General features: G+C 40.3%; 1 protein-coding gene across 12 annotated transcripts in view; it reads right to left on the reverse strand.

The window, feature by feature from the left end:
• LOC121070315 overlaps positions 1-21,851 on the reverse strand; it is a 131,488-nt gene that overhangs the window by 101,829 nt on the left and 7,808 nt on the right. The window contains exons 1-2 of one of the 12 annotated variants that reach the window (XR_005820000.1): positions 2,199-2,552; positions 361-418 (exon numbers count right to left, since the gene is read on the reverse strand). The exons of the other annotated variants lie outside the window; for them this stretch is intronic. The gene's annotated coding sequence lies outside the window, so the exon portion shown is untranslated. Of the gene's footprint in view, positions 1-360; positions 419-2,198; positions 2,553-21,851 lie in introns of those variants that run through there. 12 annotated transcript variants of the gene reach the window in all.

The following is a 21,851-nucleotide window of genomic DNA, read 5'->3' on the forward strand; positions in this document are numbered from 1 at the left end:
GGATCCCATAGGCGTGAGGCTACATCTATAGTGGTTATTCTCGTGCCTCAGCAATGAACCTCCCATTTTAAATCCCAGCACCTCTATACACTTGTAATAGTTACCACCAGGGGAGGAAACTGGGTCATCAATACTCTGCCAAAAAATGTTTGGCTATTTAAACCATTCCTGTAAGCATCTCTTCAAAAGTTTCTGTGAACAAATCTAATTTTCATTCTGTGTATATGGTAAAAGTACAGTACGTTCCAGCACTATCTCCCCCAGCAGTTAAGTGAACACAAAGATCACAAAATCTCCTTTAATAGGACAGCTTCCTACATACCCTCGAGGAATCTGCACGGCTTTAGTTTCCAGATTTACCTTTTTTGTTTACCAGGAACCACACCCGGACAATTACTCCAACAGCATGTAGGGACATCTAGCGACCAAAGAAGATATTGTAAATAAATAAATCATTACATCTGCTTACTACACACCATTTTGTTAAAATCCAAGGAGCAAAGTACTTGAAAATTAAGAAAGACACGCTCCACACACATTTTTTTTCCTTGACATATTTTCTACCCATTAAAACAGCCAAGGCTATGCCCATTCAGGCACTGTCTTCACATGGCTTAGACCTCATTAGGGAAAAACAGAAGGCAAAATATTTTTAATTTTACTCTACAAAAAGATTTGATTTTCCTTGAAGTAAGTGCCTTCCAAGAAGACTTGTCTGAACGCACTGAACAACCAGAATTCTGAGCTTAAGAGGACACTCAGAAATTTGGTTTCATTACACACTTCTGCTTCGAAAAATGCAACATTCTGTATCACTATCATCTTTCTTTTTCCTTCACATCTATAAATACTCTCATGGATATGGCACTGCTAAGTAAACCCATATTTTTGACCTGCTGCATGTCTAACATTTCTTCTTTAATAACTCCATGAGCATGGCAGGCTCTTCCTATTAACTACATTACATCATCATTATCAAAGACTAAAGGAAATTAATTTTGTTTTCCAAAGACTTGGCACTAAGTTGGTTCTTTACTTCATCAGACATCTGCTGTTTTTCTACGTATGTCATTTGTGAAGCAGTTTTCCTTATGACTTTATTCTCATAACAGTTTATCATGCGACACTGTTTACCAGTGAAATAAAGCGGAGCAGGATTTCTCATTTGCCATGTAAAAGTGTAAAGCTAACTGAAAGCCAATACTATCATCTATGTTTCAGTTTCAAACACTTTTCTGGTTTAAAATAAAGCTCACCAAAGACTGTCATGCAAAAATAACCTCTCATGGTCTTTGCTTGAAATTTATTACTGGTGCTGCGGTACTTTGTTTTAACAGATGGGACTTTATCAGCAAATTATGTGGGCAGGCCACCAACTTCCCTCAGGAATGGAGGAGTGCTAGTATTTATCTGGGCTCTTATCTATGTATTTAAAGCCATATTCTAACCACAAAATTCTATTATCATTTATTGATATAAGACAAAACACAGAGAATCTTCTGTTCTAAAGCACGCTGCATTCCTAACCTCTGTCTTCCTCATGTATGTCATAGGCTGCTGCTCTCAGATATTTCACACCAGCAAAACTTTTTCTCTTTTCCTTTTTAAGGTTGAATGCACTTTGCAATTTGTATTCATGTTTGCCATATAACTCCATTAATGCTGCGCAAAAGGGGACAATTTAGATCACTTTTCAAAATATTTATTTTGCTAAATAATTTGTTGTGGTTTTGTTTGGAGTTTTTCCCTACTTAACTACGCTGTCATTTACCCCATAAATTGTTTTCTAAAGAGGATTTTGCTCATGGCAAGTGCTTCTAAACTACAGCAACTGATGCATCAGGAACTAGGAGGTTTGGTGGTGAACATATCCACGGTGCAGTGGTCCTCATTCCTATCGTATCCCTTACTCTTGCCCCTTTGGGCTACTGCAACAGCACAGAAGGGCTCAAAGGAAACATCTGAGCGTCTGTGAAATTTTTTTTTTTTTTTTTTCAGAAAAACTCATGTATCACCTTCTCCTGCACAGAGGAGAACAGAGGGGTCTGCTGGTGGGGGAAGAGGCAGCTGGAGCACTCTGTCTGTTCCAAGCAGAGAGGAAAGGGTGCAGAACCACCACAGCTTGGGGCTGCTCTAAATGCAGCACCCAGCCGGCAGTCAGAAGGGTGGGATTACAAGCCCGATGCGAAGCCACTCACCCTGCCACCAGCCTGGCTTGCACCTGTTCTGCGATGCAACCTAGAAAATAGAGTATCCCAAGTTGTAAGGGACCCACAAGCATCATCAAGTCCAACTTCAGTATGCTGTTAGCTCCTGATGATGATCTCCATGAGAAACAGGTGAGGGAGATAAAACTAAAACAATAATTTTAGGGAAAGAAAGAAACAGTGATAAGCACAGAGTGTCACCACTAGCTGCCAGCTGCTGTGTCCTGTTACAGAACCTGGTATTTATTCTTACTCCTAATCAAGATCTAACTAGATCAGAATTTATTTTTAAAGTGCACCCTAAAACAAACATCTTGTGGAGGAATTCTGAAAACGTGCATCCCTTATCTTACAAGAATGAATTTGCACTCTGAAAGAGATGGTATTCTGAAAAATATGACACATCATTTATTTTTAAGATTTTCCTAATAAAATACTGTTCAACAACAGTTTGAAATAACAAGGATGCTAAATGATTTATTTCAAATGGGAATGAAAATTAATAGAAAAGCATGCAAAAACTTGCAAAAATGTTTCAGTGGATTTTTAAAAAGTATTTTGCTTCAAAATATTGAAAGTATCATTAAAACTGAACTATGCTTTCCTATTTGATGTAATTTTTTAATTTGTATATGTCTGTTATAGAATCTATACCGCAGAACTTGATCCTGTCATGATTCCCATATAAGCAATTCTTGTTTATTTCTTAACATGTTGTTCTATATTCTATCTGCTTCTACATTTTATCTACCTCTTGCACTTTACTTTGCATATTGTTTCAACAAAGATGCTTTTACAGACTTCTTTTAGGTTATAAAAATTATCCTTGTGTGTGTTATTAAAAAAAGCACTAAAATGAGTCTCAACATATATATATCGGACTATGTTGGACTACTGGAATTTCTTCATGAAGCCCACATATTAAAGCAATGGATTTAAGAATCATCATTCAGCAAAATGAGGTTCTTTGTTAGATTTCCACTGTACTCAGTGGGTACTGGATCAGATCTTGATGGCCATAGTCTGCTTCTTTTATCCCCAGAATGATTAATTCCTATTCCATAGGGAGTAAGCAAGAAAATGTATCAGAAACTGAACCTTAGAGAATAACTGAGTAACACGCATTTGCAAAGCAACCTCAGGAAGATTTGGTAATGGTTCTAGCCCCTTTGTATCTGAATTTCTAGGACTCCAAAGTTTGCAGTAGAGATATAAACCAATTTGGGGGTATGGATCACTGTAAGGATATGGAATTTTTGGTAAACGAGAGCTAATATCATTTTTAGAGAAAATAAATAATTGCCAGAGCAGTAACTGGTATGAAACCAGTGAATTAAAGGCAAATTCCAAGATATTTTAGCTGAATATTACATTCAAATTCTGACATATAAGGATAGGATCTCATGTGAAAAGTGGATCTGGATTTAAATTTTAAACTTTTTGCCATTAAAGATCAGGGTACATTTAGGTCACAGCTCAGTGCAAGTTTAGATCTCTACGGAATATCAGGTTTTTAAGATACTTTTCATTTTCAGATGTGACGGTTAAAAAATCCTGGGTACAATAAACCATTTGACTTGGGGGAAAAGAAGTTGAGCTATAAACTGAAACCAAAGTAGATCAACTTGGGAGTGTCCCAGCTGCAGAAAACTCTTAATTTTAAAACACTTTGATTGATCCCCAATCTCTTCGAATTACACTGCAGTAAGGACTGTGCGCCCTTCTGAAATCAGGCTATGCTTCAATTACTTCATCTGCGTATAAATTTCATTGTTATTTGAAACATATGCAAAACGCAGATACCAGTATTCTCTACAATTGGTTAAATATCTACCTCATTAAAGTACAAAATGTACGGTATAGGAGGCCCTACTTTGAGGGTTCACTTTGCATTAAGAATGCTCAACCTTGCCAGAGAAACACCATTCTGGAGCAATCCAGTTGAGCTGTACAACCTCTGTATTTTAGCAGCTGGACACTGAAACCACCAACACCCTTATTAAGGTTTTCAACAAATTTCTGCTGACAGAGTAAAGACAAACTGAATTCTGCAACCAAATTCCACTCACCTGATTCACTCAGCTAATCCAAACGAGCAAGGCAAGCAGAAACTGGCCTCAGGTAAAACCTTGCATTGAAAAGCTTCATCCTACAAGCCAACATCTTTGAGAACCAAATGTGGATCAGAGTATTTCAGAACATTTTATGAAGTCAAAAGTGACCTTGGGAAACATGAAACCTGACAGGCTATTAGTCCGTTCTGGGGGACTATTACCTGCCAGACAACTATTTTCAATATTTAATTGTGAGGTTTGGAAAACCTTTGTGCAACTTCCCACGAGGATTCACAATCTGTTGGCCAAATGTTTCTCTGCACAGTGATCCTTTGAATATCCACAGTACTACTGCGCTTGCTGCCCTTGACGCAACAGACCAGTAGGCATTTACAGACAGGTGGAAAATTTCACACTCTTGTTCTGAGACACTATTGGAAAAAAAAAATAAAAACAAAAACAGCAATAGCTGATATAAACACAAAACAACTGTCCAGAAGGATGTAGGTATAGCTGGTGCCGTCCTGGCAAGGAAGCAAGTAGCCTTCAGACACTGAGGCTGAATGGACCATTTTTTCCTGTCCTTCCTCTACAACCCACCAAGACCTGTGGTGCCTGAATAGCAGGAACAGTATTTCCCGGGGCTTTTCAGTTTTCCATGCATGCACGTGTATGCAGGAAAGCCTCCAGGCATCCCAGTTTATCCTTGGAAAAACCAAAGTCATGGAGGTACAGCTAGATCAGTTTGAACAGCCTGTTCCCGGCAGCCTTCTTTCCAGAGGAGAGAGGACTCGGGAGTATACAAACTGCAGGTGTGAACTGCTCCAGAGGTGGGAGCCTGCATTTGGCTGATATTTGTCACAGGAGCTCTCTTCTGGCACCATATACCCCATGGATGGCAAGCCCACGACCTCCACGAGAAAAACAGTCACAATCATGCAGCTTCCACCACCCAATTTCTGAAGCCATCTGTCCACCCTCTACATGCTCCTAAGCTACTGCCTGAAAAGGTGGAGCAGGTTGCAGGCTGGTTTCTTTCTCCTAGGGAGCACTACACAGCCTAGGGATCACAGGCTGAGCACCCTTGCAATTAAGGACCTCTCCAGCCGGGTGTCTTTCAGCCCTATTTTGTCAGGATGCTGTGAGAAGCCGTACAGCTCCACGCTGCTGCTGCACAGAGCAGCGTCTAGAAGGTGTAAACCAGCCTTTGGTTAAACAAGGAATTTGAATGCATACTTGGTCAACAGGATGAGTTACAGAATTGTATCAGGTTTAAATCAACCTCTTTTCAACAAAGCACTTAAGTATGTGATTACCTTTAAAGATGTATGCTCCTCATTAAGTTGCTGGGGTTAAGTATGCCCTTAATGACCTAAGAACGATAAGAATATGCTTAAGTACATTACAGATGGCAAGTTTCTCTGAACCAGGAATCTCATTACTGTTCTCAGGGAGCTAACAAAGGGACTGGCCGCTTCTACTGTGGGGGAAAGTGGATGTGGTCTTTCATGATACGAGTATTAAATGCAAACACAGGCTCCAGAACAAAGCCACTCAAATCCACATGCACATCCTCACTATGTTACTGCACTTCTTCATTCCTGAGCTCTACGGGCACACCACTTCTGAGTGTGCAAGTGAGGTGAGTGCCTACCCACATGGCTGCAGGGGCAAAACACAAAACCTGCGTTCTTGGAAGATCAGTTGTAAACTTGGCACGAGGTTTGTTTTCTGAAATGCTGCTGTGAACAATTTGTCAGTGATTCGAAGCCTGACAAACAAGCCCCTTTAGGCTCATTCGGAAAAAGATTAGGAATGCTTCACTGGAGTTCAGGATGAAGTACAGGCTTCGAAGGCATCACTTTTACTTATGACATCCAAAAACTATGTTAAAATAACATTAACAATGCAATGCCAAGAATTCAAAAGTTAGGAAATGCCAAAATTAAGGTTGCCTGTACAAACTTCCTTCAGTTTATTTCTGAGCACACTTCACTACACAGGTTTTCATTACGTGATCATACACAATTTTTTCCCACAGAACCTGTGCCTCCATCACTGTGAGGTAAGAAACAGCTCGAGGAATGAATTAGGGTTGTCAACGAGATAGCTGTCTGCAGAAACCCTTGCTCACACAGAAAACAAGCAATTACTCAACACTTTTTTTCTATTCTTCCAGCCAAATTATAGCCCCAGGCTCTATCTTATACATGGCCTCTAGACTCTGCTTTTAGTACAGAATTCATTTCCTCAGAATTCATTTCCTCACAGCCATCCCTATGGCCCTACTGGCTTAAGTGTTTCACGTAGGGTAAAAAGGTTGTCTTCACAGTAGATAAGCAAGAACAGAATTAGTAGCTTCCACTCAAATTGTTTTCTATTTCCTGCTACTTCTACTTTCTGATCCCCTCCCATTTTTTCCATTGAAATTCACATCAGGTACTTCTTCCCCCCCTCTTTTATTTATTGGTCATGGCTACATACTTCAGAGGGAGCGCTATCAGACTAGCAGAAAAGGAATTATGAGAAAAGTGAGTTTGTTTGTTCAGATGGGAACTTCAGAGAATTTAGCTGCCAAACTCTAACAAGCCTCTTCTAAACATCTGTGAACATCTGTGAATCTTCTGAGAGCCATACAACTTGGCCAGATTTGGATAAAAAATTTACAGAGATGCCAAGAGATCAGAGATATCAGATGTTCTGATATCAGAGTATCTTCCATTTCCAGGTCAGATTTCAAGTGTTTGTCCAAAGCATCATTTAAAAAATATTTTCAATTTGAGCAACAACAAAAATGTATCTTCCTGTAACCTCAAAAACAAGGGGGTTGGCTTTAGCCATTCCTAAAAAAGTGACAAGGATATAACCAACTGGTAGCATAGTGTTATAATGTACAGCTCCAGATAACGCTGCAGATAGTGTTACTTACTTTGCATGTAATTAAGGAAATAGAATGCTAGAATCACTGGCAAGTACAACACGGACATTTTCCAGGTATTTTTAACAATAACAGAATCAGATGAGAGGAATTGTTTGCCTACTGATGTAAAGTAACCATTCACGGAGATAAATGCTGTTAACACTAACACAAGGCGCATACTGGAAGCTGTTCTGTTCCAAACTTTCACAAAAGGCTGCTGAAAGGAGTGAGCTTCATGGAAAGCCCACAGCAAGGCAGGGGCCTCATCTCAGGGATGGGGTTCAACAGCAGAGAAGAGGCTGCTGCGCAACCAGGCAGCAGGGGAATGGGTGCTTACTTCTGGGTGAGTCCAGCACAGCAGCCAAGCCCTACAGCTGCCTGGACCACACGGTGAGAAACTTTATCAGTTAAAAATGCCTTCTTTAAGCAATGTGATGGGAATGGATAAGCCCTTGTATGTCTTGTACACAATATCATTTTTTACGTCTTTCTGTGAGAGTGAATGGAGTGCTACTAATTAAAAAGTTTAAAAGGTGGAGCAGATATCAATGCGATGTGTACTGAAAGCATTCAGGTTCTTCTGCTGATATCAACCCAGATTCAAACCAATAAAGATTTAGGAGTCGGGTTTCTTGAATTTAAGGGTAAATAATATGGACAAGTAGGCTGAAGTATATTAGACTGCAATGACTCCAGAAGCTGAGAATTATTAAAATTAATTAAACATATTAAATAATGAGTGCCTTGTGATACCAGCAGTCTGCCCCCTCCACTTCTCATGGAGAAAACTGAGATCATTCACTGAGGGTTTTCACCTGCAGCCTTTTGCCTCTACAGAGCTTTTATTAAAAAAATAAGAAAGACAAAATAGTCTAATTGCAAGGTGGTAATTCCAAGGCCTGAGTTCTTTGTTTCCTCTCACATGTAATTGCTTTGGCCCATTTTAGCACCCTAAATCAATCAAAACATTCCTGGAGATGAACTTGCATCTGACCATTTGGCAGGACTCATTACACACAGGAAAAATGGATTCGATTAATGTAGGCTTACAGCATATGCTTAATAAAAACTGGGCTCCGTTGTCTCAACCACTGTTGACTTAACTGTTGTAAGGTTAAGTCCCTGATGGTGGCTAGCTGACCTAGAGAAGCGAAGGGACAGGCGGTGCAAAATGCTGCCACCCACAACGTGAGGGTGCTGCTCGCAGGCTGATGTGGTCATTAATGGCAGGCGCGGCCCACAGAGGAGGCAGGGCACTCGGTGCTCTCCTCTGGGCATCCTCCAGATACAAAACTTCCACCAAGCACCAAGGAGATCTGACAAGCACTTCCTGGCAGCTGGGACTGGATTCCATTTAGCTGGGAAGCTTCACAAAGGAAACCGCACGATAGTGCTTTTTTCTGACCTATTCCAGCTATTTTCGAGTACCTCCTTCTTCAACCCCCACCCTGAATTTCTGGGTTGCAATAAAAATATAAAAGCCGAAAAGCACTTGAACATGCCAGGAAAGTATTAGGAGCTTATTAAATCTGCTGGCAAAATGGTCAGTGCTATTCCCCTTCCTGAAAATGTCAAGAAAAGGTAGTCATTTCTGACAAATTTCCAGCAGAAAACAATGACTTGCAATCAATAAACTGCCAAATAATATAAAAAAAATAGATTTTTAGTGTAAAATACACGTTTTGGGGAATTTAGTCAAAAATTTTTATGGAAGTAGAAATTTTCTACATACACAGAAAGTCAGCGTGTTTTCTAAAAAAAAAAAAAGATTCAACAGCAAATTTACGACCAACTTTAATATAATGGGTATTCTTTAATGCAACCTTTTATTTTAACAGCCCAGTTTCCTCACTGTCATTTTTTTCAGAGCCACAAAGAACAGCACCTTTGTGACTCCTTTCACAGCAAAGCAGAGAGGGATCCTGGAGGGCAGCCAGTGGCAGGGTTGCAATAATTCCTTAAGGATTTGTGGCTTTATTAGGGGGATTTCTGTCCACTGGACTCCAAAGGATATTCTTGAGTACAGCTTCTCCACCCAGGATGTGTGCCACATGAAGGATAGATGCATACAAAGGAAAATGGGAAAATTATTCTAGATGCAAAGAAAGATGAAGCAGATAAGGCAGTGATGTTAAGTATGCTTCCCATTAGCTTAACAATGCTTTTAAAAAATAATATATTTACTTCTAATGCCTTTTAGAATTGAGCCTTTGTGGGGAGGACTACAGATGAGAGACACATTGATAGTGAAGGCAGATGCTGCTAGCTAAACATTAATCATTAAGTATGACAACATTATTTCTTTTTATTTTTTCTTTAAAATGACTCTGAAATCCAACATGTTTTGAGTAAAAAAAAAAAAAGTTAGCCCAAGTATACGATTCCTCCCTTTCTTCCGCCTTCACTCCTTTAGCCAGCAGTGAAGTCCCGCACCCACGGCCACCCATGGGGCAGGGCTTTACATCACAAGGCCCCAACACTGAACTGTGGAAAATAGTCTTTCAGCAGCAGGAACAGCATCTGGCTTCTTGGCATGCTCCACACGCAGTTGTGCTGACAGATCTAGACTTGCCTTTCACAGTGTCATACAGGCAGGCTGCTAATGCGATGTCCCTCCCCACTTGTCCTCCTCCATGTCATTTTTCTTCTTCGACTCGTATTTAGCTGTAACGAAGCTGCGTGCATTCATCCCTACAGATGGGCCAACCCCCTCGTTACGCTTTGCAGCCAGCTCAGCCAAATATCCACGCTGAGGCAGCCTTCTACACATCCCTGTATGAGATTTCCTTATGGTATGCATCCAAAACCCAGCCCAACAAAGCAACGGGCTTTCCCCCACACCTTCATATCAGAGGACCTTAATTCCAGCCCAGCATCACAGCCACCTCATTAAGCAGACCGCAGAGGTGCCAAGAAAGCTGTGTGCCACCCCAGAACTCCAGTTACTTACAACCTTGACGTGAGTCAACACCATTTTGTATTATTTTCATGGATCTCTAGTGTGTGAGTCTGGGATGCGGGCTGTAAACATAATTCACAAAGCAAGCTGAAGCTGCACTATTTTTCTTATTTGTTTAAACATTCAACATACCAAACACATAAAACATCTTGTATATGAACCTCTTCCTTTGTGGACAGAACCACTCTACGGAGTAAGGCCATTTTCTAATGTCACAACAATGAAAAACTGCACTGGACATTCTATTGTGGATCCATTTACACTGATTTACTGAAATACAGGACACTACTTTCTAAACTTATTTGACGTAACCCACCTGAGTCTGACCATCTGGTTGAATATGACTTTTCTAATAGATTCTGATTTCATATATAGTTCACCTGTATATGCTAGTGATAAGTACCCCAAAAAGGAAAAAGAAGTCCATTTACAAAAAGACGTAAAGACTTCCTGAGCAAAGCTCTTCAGCATATCCTCTACTGCTGCAAATTTGGATGAAGCAACTTACATGGGGCAAGAATCTGGTAACCCTTTTAGAACTGAATGACCATAATTCCACAGCACCTGTAATAATTTTTCTAAAAGAACTCAAGCGATACAAGCTCTGCAGATTGCAATGAGTATCCTACAGGCCTGATGTTGCATGATAAAAACTATATTGGCCATTTTCCAGCAAGGAACTTGAGCATGTGCTTATCTTTAAGCTTATGAGCAGTCCCATGCTTCATGCCTGAAATTAAACATTAACTCAAGTATTTTGCTGGATCAGGGCCAATGCAATTTTGAAAGTGCCAACTCCAAAAGCAGGGATTGCTTTGGGAACAGTTATTCAGGTGCACCTAGTATGAGCTCAGCTGACAGTTGCAGGAAGGGATGAAAGCACCGTTACCTTCCTGCTCTCCAGTAAAGTTAGGGCCTGACAGTCTCTCATTTAACCCCTGGTATAAAACAGAGCAAATTCAGGACTAGGTGAGCTTCTGCTGGATAAAATTCCATCTGGTCTGCCACATACTGTTATCAGCAACTCTGGTATGGCAACTAATTACCTCCATCCCACACGTCTAAATAGGATTGAATCCTCAGCTGCAGAGATTTTTGCTGAGCAGGACAGAGTTCTTGATCTTTACTAGTACACAGCAAAAACTGGCCACTCACTAGGTATTCTGGATGTGTAGAAGAGCCTTAACCTTCGTGATGCTACTTATCCATCAGAAAATAGTGATAGCCCCAGCTTCCTACAAAAAAGGGAAAGGGAGTTTAAACTATTATTGTTATTTTCAGTTCTTTACTTCATGTGCTAATAAAGGATTGCTTTCAAGATATTAATCTTACTAGGAATTTAGTAAGTGAATGTAAAATGAACCTTGCACAAATTGCCTTGCAAAATACACCACAGGTAGACTTTTATCTCAGTCACCCAAAGTAAAGATAGAGAAAATTCTAAAACTTGGGCTTTAAATTAATTGTTCTAGTCAATAACAGAGCATTTTGCAGCATTAAGCTGCAACTTCAGCTCTTAAAGTAAATCAAAGAGAGAGAAGTAGAGATGGAAATCAGGAAGAAGAATTAAGCACTGCGAAGTTAAACCGTTCTCTTTCACATGTGAAATTCAGTATAAAATACTTCCCTATAAATAGTTGTCAATAAACACAACTGCTGCAAATGTATTTGGTAAATGTTGAGGTCAAAGGCCTCAACTGTTTATTGCCTTGTAAACTCAAAGGCAAGTAAATTTATTGCCTGAACGAGCTTCAGAGTATTGGCCATCATAAAAACTCTGCATCCAAGGTACAAAATAGCCCATCAGCTAGCACCACAGCCATTCCACACGTAACTCAGGGGCCACCATGTGTACCATAACTCAAAGTATCAGAAAGTCTAGTGTTGCCATGCTGAATATACACTGCCACGGGTTAGCGCTGAACTGTCTGTCATTACTACTAGAACTACCACTTGTTGAAATTATAAATTGTTGTGCTTTTAAAGGCAATTTGCCTACTGCACTACTGCAGCAGAATGGAGCAGCGCATTTGCCTGGCATCCTTGTGCAGGATTGCATTTGTAGAAGTCCCCAACTGAAACTGGAGAAGCACTGTACTAAGTGCTGTGCTAACACACAGTACGCAGCAGCTTTTACCCCAAATGTTTGCAATCTAAATGAAAGCTTACAGACAGATGATGAGAGAAAGGATGCATTTCCCTCTGGACTTTACAGCTGGAATAATGGGTTTCAGAGAGTTTATGTGATTTAGGTCTTGCAAATAGATGAGCATTGCTTTAAACACGTACTCCTTTTTGCTAATTTTAAAAAGTTCTAATTGATTTTACAGCGTTCCATAAAATAATTACAACCATGGTTAGTGCCAAATCCTACCCTCAAATCCACTATTCATGACCATACTTCCAAGATTAATGTGTTGAGAATCTTATTCTCTTCCAGCTCCAAATCTTAAAACGTCCAGTTCAGGAAACATCAAAGTGTGTATATATATATATATGTGTGTGTGTGTGTGTGTGTGTGTGTATATAATATATATATATATATATATATATATAAGAAACTTTATACTTCAGTCCTCCAGAGTTAGAGCCCAAGAACTACATGAGTTCTTGTCCTTCTTCCTCAAGCATTCCTTTCTCCAGTCAATTAATGTAAATTAGCAGAGAATAGGTACAAATCTGTACAAAATGGATCAAGAGAAAATTCAAAACTCACGCTAATGCAGGATATAGTATAAAATATTACACAATCAGACTGTCTTTGTAATTTAGACTGCAAACTCCTCAGTGCAAAAACTTATTTCTTCTTCTCTACCATGGAGCACGCAGCCAGTGATAGTAAGTTTGGGGATAACTTAGTTTTTTGATTCTCTTCAGTTTTGTGGTCAAAAGGAGCTGTCCGGCTGCCCAAAGCTCTGCTTGCCAGTTTAAACAGAACTGCATCCTGCCTTTGCTCTTTGTGTCCATTCTTGAGCAGCTGATAGTACCAGCAGATAAAGTCATGCAGTGTTATTTGAGAATAAAACTGTTGTCAGAGAATGAAGCACCTGACTGCATCTGCCAGTCAGAAATCTAACTAGCTGCACACTTCAACTGAGAACATGTGCATGTGGTAGGCACATATCAATACACGCACACATACGAGTACCCCATACAGACAGGAAACCCATCAATGAAACGCAAACACCAGCCCCACTTAAAAAAAAAAAAAAAAAAAAAAAAAGAAACCCGCTTCCACAGCTTAAGTCAGAGATCTAAATATAAAAATATTCAGGAAGTTGCATAGATACATCTAATTTCCCAGAAAACAGCGGCACCAGTGAAGTAAAGCATCCAGATATTTGTTTTCACCCTGGATGGACCTGTTTTCCAATATTGTTCCCATCACATAAAACTGTCTCAACTTTCCTCCAGCCACTCCTCTGGAATGTTATACGACAGAAACCTCTGGTCCATCTGAAAAATCTACCCTAGTAAATTCCATTTGCTGCATGAACATCTTGTTAAATTCAACAAACTGAAATTTAAAATGAATGGCACTGTGCGAGGTGTTGTCATAGTGGCCCTCTGCAACGTCTTCCTGTTTGTTTGTAGGTTTTAGAAATACATGATTAATCCAAAACAAACACAGCACGTGACAAACATAATACTGAGATATAGTTAACATGAGCGGACAAATCAGAAAATTTAACAATTTTCTCCACGATCCCGGAACAGCTTTATCTCGTGCTGCTGACATACAGGTGGCCTAACCTCTGAAAATGCTGCACACTGAGGACTGAAGCCTACACCGAATATTTCGATCCACCAGAAATTCAGGGGGAACTCCGTGCCCACTTGCACTCTGCCAGAAGGAAATTAAAATGGAAGAGATCTCAAAGACTCAACCAGCAACACCTCACTGCCTGTCACTAGGATGCACACAGCTAACACAAAGCTCACAGGTACAGCCGAGTCCTCCAGACTAAGCGCAGGAAACCCAACCAGACTGAGAGAAAGGGAGAAATGTTTTCTCTACTACTTGCAGTTGGGCAGGTTGCTGCCCTTAATTCTAGCGCAGAGGCCCGTCAGCTTGTGTTTGCCTGACTGCATGCAACAGAAACGCCAACCTTGGGTTAGAAAATCCATCTATGGGATGTGATGTGAGCAGTTCCACAGTTTTCTGTTCTTGCTTATAACATATGACTCCTTTCCACACCAGGACCACCTAACACCCCCACTGCTGACAAGGTTTCGCTTACAGACATTGACTCCTTGGAGAAAAGGCTGAGAAAGCAGTACCTCCCTCCTCAGTAATACCTAGCAGGGTAATAGCTAACAGAGCACAGTCTTTGGGTTACGTGGAAAGGTTTCGTGACCAAGCAGCACAGTGCCCCAGCTCACAGCTGGAGCCAGCCTCAAACTCTTTACTAGACCCCCTCAGTCACAGGTGTATGCCCCATCCCCCTGCCTAAGCCTTCCCTCACGAAGAGTAATAACCCCACACCCACAAAACCACATTCTTGTAGCTTGTTATTAAAAGAGTTTTTTTTTGTTTGTTTGTTTGTTTGTTTTTTGGCAAAAACACAACCATTTTTTATCCTCAATGAAATTCTCCGTCAATTTGTGCTATATTGTCCAGCTAATCTAGAAAAGAATTTATTCTCATGCCTGTGCAGGGCACATGATGCTACATGGAGAACTAGGGCCTCAGCATCAATCACTCCATTCCAAATCACGAGCTGAGAATAGCAGATGATGGGAAGAAAATCAGAATAAAGGTAATAGGTAGAGCAGTTCCACTAAGGTTAATGAAACTATTTGGTAGATTGGGTAAGGTGAAGGAGAAATACAGTCTAAGTTACCCCAGGGAAAAAACAAACCAAACAATCGTAGAATCAGAGAATGGCTTGGGTTGGAAGGGACCTTAAAGATCATCCAACTCCAACCCCCCTGCCATAGGCAGAGATGCCAGACACACAAATATTAAATACGGAACACTTTCAGGTACTTCTATCCTTAAGTCTGTTTGGTACAAGTTAAGGGAATAACAACTAAATTATACTGCATATCCCACCCAGTACTCTTTCACTCAAGAAACAGCACAGCCATGAACTTGTCTCTGCATAACATGGGATATGAATGGGGTACTGTTGCTTAATCATTCTCCTAAATGTTTATAGGATGGAAATAAGATCTTAATATAGCTGGAGGGGCCACAGGAGGGACACTTTAAAGGTTGCACTACCATGTGTGTCAATATCAAGAGCCCAGCAACATCTGGTTTAATTCATTTTTTGAACTGTTTACTAACTGGAGACTACGTGTTATTTCCTCTTTGAGACGGGAAATGCCTTTAATTGGTGCTGGTGCATCTCCCTGATGCCAAATGGGCACTCAGGAGACGCTATGAAAACCAGTTGAGCACTGGTGGTAGAAACAGGGACTGAGATTTTTTCTATAGCATCCATTTAGACTGCAGGCCCTGGGAAAAAAAGGCTATCTTAACATGCATGTCAGTACAGCACTTGGTCCTACAGGGCCTCAGTTTGCACAAGGTTTCTAAACGTTACTGGAACACACCATATAGGAAGATTGCTATTTCTAAAACCTATACCATCCTTTGAACAAAGAAAATATATCACTTTAGCATCATATCTTCCAAAATATCTTCCAGGACAATGTAGAGGCTTTAATGAACTGCACCCACCAGACATGTTTAGAAAGGAAATATTTGAAAACAATCACCTGTTAGCTATATTATTTTCATGTGACCCTTTGATAAGTCAGATAAACATTAGTAAAGCCACTCATAAATAATTGTTCAGAAGAAACTTTTTTCACATCCAGGTTTGGTTTTGTGATCACAAAGTTGGAAAAGGCAGTAACAATCTGAGGCAACTAGAGAGAATCAAACTTTCCTCAGATTATCTGTATCAGCAAACAAGCTTAAATGCAGCTGCAGACAGGCGCTGTAGAGAGGCTCTTTGTGCATTCACACAAACATCAAACCACATTAATAGCCATAGGAACATGCCAGAAAAGGTCATTTGAAAATCATTATGTATTCATTTCTAAGGGTAACACCTTGAGGCCCCCACTGTGAATGTGGCTATACTGCAGCCATTTCCTTTCATGTCAGAAATATTTTTAGATGTTTGGCAAAGAATCGCACTAGTATTTTTGTCAAGAAAAATTTCAGATTCCACAGCAGGTCCTTGCAAACAGCAGTGTAATGTAAGCCTTTGGATTTTTATCATTTGCAATCCAATTTCAGCTTTGCCTTACGTCACAATAAAATTGCTTCAAAGCTTATTTCAGTCTGGTCCCAAGAGAGCATTTGTCCATATCATGAAAAACAGTATTTAATTTAACACGATTACATACACATGCTAGTGGGATGCCCGACTGGAATTGCAGAATTAAGACAGGTCAGGATGAAGGTGCACTGGTGGGGCTTGGCACGGAACCTGCTTTTAGTGCTTTTGGCTCTAGTAGAGAACATCAGTTTCTCATTGGTGAGTTCTGAAAACAAAGCTCTTTCCAAAGACAGAAAGAAATGAAATAAAAGAAATCCCTTCACAAATTCTACTGTGGGCAATTGTGTATGAGTGTCATAACTTAAAATCAACAAGCCATACAAAGGAGGTGAATCACAGTTAAACACATATGTGGACATTACATTCTTTGATTCTGTTTCTTACACCTACTTTTGAAAACAGACTTCTGAGGCATTAGATTCAGCTGGCAGAGGCACTTTAGTCAGTTCTCCCAGCCAGTGCTCCTCCACAGGTATTAACTCCCCTTGGAGAATGCAGGCACAGAGGTAACAAACATATTCGTTTCATTACAACATCTTAAAAAATGTAAAAATTCTAAAAAACCAACTGTAAACTGACCTCCAGCCAAAGTACACATTAATTATACAGCTTAAGTCAGGCGGATGCTCAAGGAAAAGAGATATAATGTTACACCCAGCTGGATACTTTGTAGTTAGCACAAATGTAATATAAAGCGTACCAGAGTTTGTCAAGTGTCTGTCTGGATTTTCAGTTTTCATTAGTACTATAATTAAAACCACATTTTCAGCTATATTACCTATAACAAGAAAGGAATGAGAAATGAGGTTGTCAAGGTCAGTCTCTTTCTGCTCTTTATACTGAGTATCTGCAGGCCACAAGTTGTTGAATTTGGTGTAAACCAGAGTAATCGGATGGAATGTCACGTTACAACCAAACCTTTGTGGTTGAAAAGACAAACTTATGAGGTCACTTCCTTTTAATCACCAATGGAGCGTATTTATCTACAGTAATATAAGTCAGGAAGACAGGCAGGCAGATGACAGACAGACTGACAGATATATGGAAATACAAGCACGCTAAACACGGCTACAACAGAACTGATGCACAGAAACATTCCTTTTTAGAAAGCTGTGCTTGATCTTATGCTGTCATGGCCTTTCCCATTTCTAGCTGACACCACTGTAAATGCATTTTATGTGCTCTCTATTGCTTGTCACAGAAGACACAGCAAAGATGAAGAAAATATGAACAGTGGATAACTTGGACAGGAGCCAGCTAAAGAGATTCAGACCCAGATTCACAATTCTAACACTTTCAGAGTTCACAACTTTGCCTAAGACCTACACAGCAAGGCAAGCAGCTATCAGACATCAGGCTTTTTAGCAGAAGGACATAAAGATCCAATCATCAGAGCGAGTGCATTCGTTAGACATTGGTGCTGAAAAGCACCAGAGCTTCACTGAAGTCAGAAGAGGTCAACATCTTACTACGGATCTGGCCCATAAATTTCAGTACTAAAAGTACACCTTTTTAACATTCAGGTACAATAAGAGCTTGAGGCAGGCAAGGCACCACTGAATGCAAATGAGGGCACAGATGAGCAAATGGTCCAGAAAGCACATATGGATTTAGCTTTCAGGAGAGCCCAGGAAAAAAAAAAAAAAGCAAGGCAGCTGATCATCATGATAAATATAAGTGATACTAAAAAGGGATTTTAGCTGAATTTAACAACAACAACAAAAAAGCTGCTGCGAAGGAGATGAGTGAACTATTACGAAACTGAAAGACTTAAAAACGATACCCCAGGAGATAACATTCTATGAATAAAGTGAAAGAGCTCATATAAAATACAAAAGGTGTGTTGTAAAGAAGGATCAGAAGGGCAGACTTTGAGCTTCATCTAGTCATAAATCAAAAGCTTGTTCTCCATCATTCTTGTCTATGAGGTCAGCTTTGATTCCCAAGCTACAATTCCCAAAGGATGGAGGCATTTCTTTCGGCAAGTACATGTCTTTCTTCCCCCAGGCTGGCTCTGCCAGCCCTGCTGTCACCATGGGCTGTCATTATCTCAAACTCTTTACTGCCCAGGATTGTTCCATCCCGGAGCCATGGGGAAATGTCACAGGACTGTGAGAGGAAAACACAGGTGGAAGGCTATGGGCATTTGCAGCAGGTTAATTCACAAAGTTTATCAAGACAGGCCATCTACAACAGTTCGGTCATTCTTAGTGGCCAAATGTTTTAGCACACTAGTCACCACGTGTCGTGTCAGGAATACAAAATGTTAGGCAAAATGAAAGTAATGTGTTAAAAACCAAACAAACACCACAATTAAAAAAAATAATCATCCACAACCGAATAAATATTGAGAAGTACATCCATCTACCCAGTCACCTGCTTCGTATTTTAGGGGGTGGTGGTGTTCAGGTAGCTTAAGCATTAATCTTTTAGATTTTACTTAAGCCCACCACCCGTACCTACAAGAGTAGGTCTGTAAACAGCACTACCCACTTGAATACAACATGCTGGCTTATAACCATGCCTCAACATGCAGTCAGCCACCTCCGTGGACATGGATAAAGGCCCAACACCTTTCATAGAGCAAGTTTCACAGAATATATATTTAGAGTGTGTCTCCCTGTTCTTCCTGTAACATACCAAATGAAATAATTATCAGTTTTATCTACATTCCATGAATCAGAATGTTTTCATATTTTTCCTCCGAGTCTAAAACACACGGATTTCAGCATAGCCCTTGGGCACTACTCAGTTACAGCAGACTTTCACAGTGTTCTCGCACAGCGGGCTCCATTATTTGCTCTGTTAGTATTATAATGGTTTTACTTCAGTAATTCTCACTTAATCTAGAGAAATGTTGCTGTGTGGCATAAAACCTGATAGTTACTGCTAGTATCTTTAACAAAGATAACATTTACAGAGAATAATACAGACATTTGATCCTATATGTTGCTACAGATAAAATCCTTCTCTCTTTCTGCAACAATTTGTAAAAGCAGGGCATTGATGGGCATGAAGTCTAAATTTTTAAGACAAGACTGCCCTCTACCGCTCTGAAGAGAGTAAAACTAAGGAGGATCATCCTTACCTTTAGGAAGTCTTCCCATAACCAAAAAGAGCTTCTCTAGCCCTTGGCCCAGAAAGATGCTTTGCAAACCTTTGTGGCATCACGGTCGTGGAGCTGTTCCCTCCTTCACAAGCGAACTGCTGCGTGAACACTGCGGGGCTCCGCAGTGGCAGTGAGTGTAGAGCAACAATTCCACAGCAAGACGCTGCCAAGTACAGGATGAAGATCATTTATACATCCTGTCCTCTGAAATTCACACAGAACTCCCTTGAATACTGGGCTGGTATAGGCCCACATTCATGGTTCGCTTGCCCTTTGCTGCACATAGGCCTGTTTTTTCCCTTAGCTGGTGTTCAGTGCCTTCCAGAATCCCATGAAAAGATACTTATTGCTCAACTGCTTAACACTCTCCAATGTTCTGAAAATTGCTTACAAGTAATAAGCCCGTAGATCCAAAAGCATATAGTGGAATGGGAAGACACACTAAGCCAGCAACAGGGATAGGTCAAAATCACTCTTGTAATCAACAGGATTGCACTAGAAGAGCTGGCCATAAGTGAATTTGACCCAGTTTCCTGTAGAAATCAGTATTTCCATAATATCATAGAAACTGAGCAACAAGACACACACTGAAAAAATATTTTATGTTTGCTCTGATGAAAGAGCTTATGAAGAGGGGACAGTGGAAATGGACTATGATTATACTCTGGTTTTACTTTAAATCAATGCCACTGAGATTTTGAATGCCCCCACACCAAGAACTACAAGGGCAGCAGAACTAAAAGTTTGTGTTTGGCTTTTGAAACTGCCATTTGCAACCTTACTACAAAAAGCAGATTTATATAGAAGTGTGATAGTATACATATATATATTTGCTCTTCTCTCAAGAATTCCTACTATTTGCCTTCTAACATCCACTGAGCTTAACTGACATTTAGAGAAACACTCCCATTGACTCCGAAATCTTCTTTTCAAGTGCTAGTAACCAATAAACTGAGTGCTTTCTAAGTGCTAGTAACCAATGATTACGTGCTGTGAGCTATGAGCTGTTTTTCTTGTATGTGTTCTTTTGTACTAGTCAATACTGACATTCTTCTGCCAATCCACAGTGTTGTGTGGTCCACCTGTAATTCTCTGCAGCCAGTTTTGTTCTGGCTGCCCTGACTAGTCATGCTCAGCACACCTTGTAACTTCACTATTCGCACACTTTTCAAGACCAGTTTTGCTTATATTGAACACCAGAGGATCCAAAAGGAGACAGCTCTGAGACTCATCAATGACCTCTCTCCATTCTGAAAACTAACCGTTAACTCTTACGTTGCGTGTCCTGCCCTGAAAGCAGTTACTGATACATGAGAGGATCTGCCCATTAATCACCCCTATGGCACTTCAGCACCGCAGCCCTAACTAAAGCTTTCAAGTACAGCTGCACTGGGGCAACTGAACGGGCTTCATTCGTGTTTCTTGATTCTTCCCAAGAACAGTTACCAGATCTTTGAGGCCTGATTTCCCTCTATAAAACCAGAGTTCACTCTTTGCCATCATGTCTTGTTTTCCCAAGTGCCTGTAACTTCTACATCTATTATAGCTTTGACCAACTTACTACGGCAGTCAGACCCACACGAATCTCTTGGATCCTTGCTAGTAAGGCCACTGCTAAAAACTGCCTTAGTGTTTGTCGCCTTCCATCCCACTGATCTCAACTCCATTTCAAGAAAGCAGCTGCAGCATACCTGAGCAGTTTGGTGAACTCATTACCAGATGCCTTTCAAATTCTTGAATGAAGAGCTTCTACTTCTAATAATTTATTGCTCATTTCCATTGTGTTTTTTTAAACCTCTTCTACTGACACTATAATTTGAGGCAGTTCCTCAGAGACACCTTGAATAAACAGACTCGAGTCTTGGAAGATCCCTAAGCTACTCAGCAAAGAACATCGAATCAAATAATTCATCTAGTCTTCAACTTTGACCTTATCTTCACTAAGAATTCCTCTTACACCACTGTCAATAGGCCATAAAAATTCCCTGGCAAGTTCTCCTGCTTCCAATGTGACTGGAAAAAGCATATTCATAGTTTTTGCATCTTCAGGGAGTTTGCTCCCTCAAAATCATTTTAGCTGTCTTACTATCACCTTACATTTATCTTGGAGCTTTTATTTCCTTCATCTGACAGCATCTTTGATGGATGTCTGTTAACTTCCAATAGTATCTCTTCTGCATTCTACTGCTTAAGTAACCCATCTTTTTTCTTCGGGTTATTTTGGTTCTTCAAATATTTCTTGTGACACGACTGCAGACTCCATGAGACCTGCACCACGGCACCTGGAAGATGACACCTCCAGC

The sequence above is a fragment of the Cygnus olor genome, chromosome 5 (genome assembly GCF_009769625.2).
Source record: "Cygnus olor isolate bCygOlo1 chromosome 5, bCygOlo1.pri.v2, whole genome shotgun sequence".
NCBI lineage: Eukaryota > Metazoa > Chordata > Aves > Anseriformes > Anatidae > Cygnus > Cygnus olor.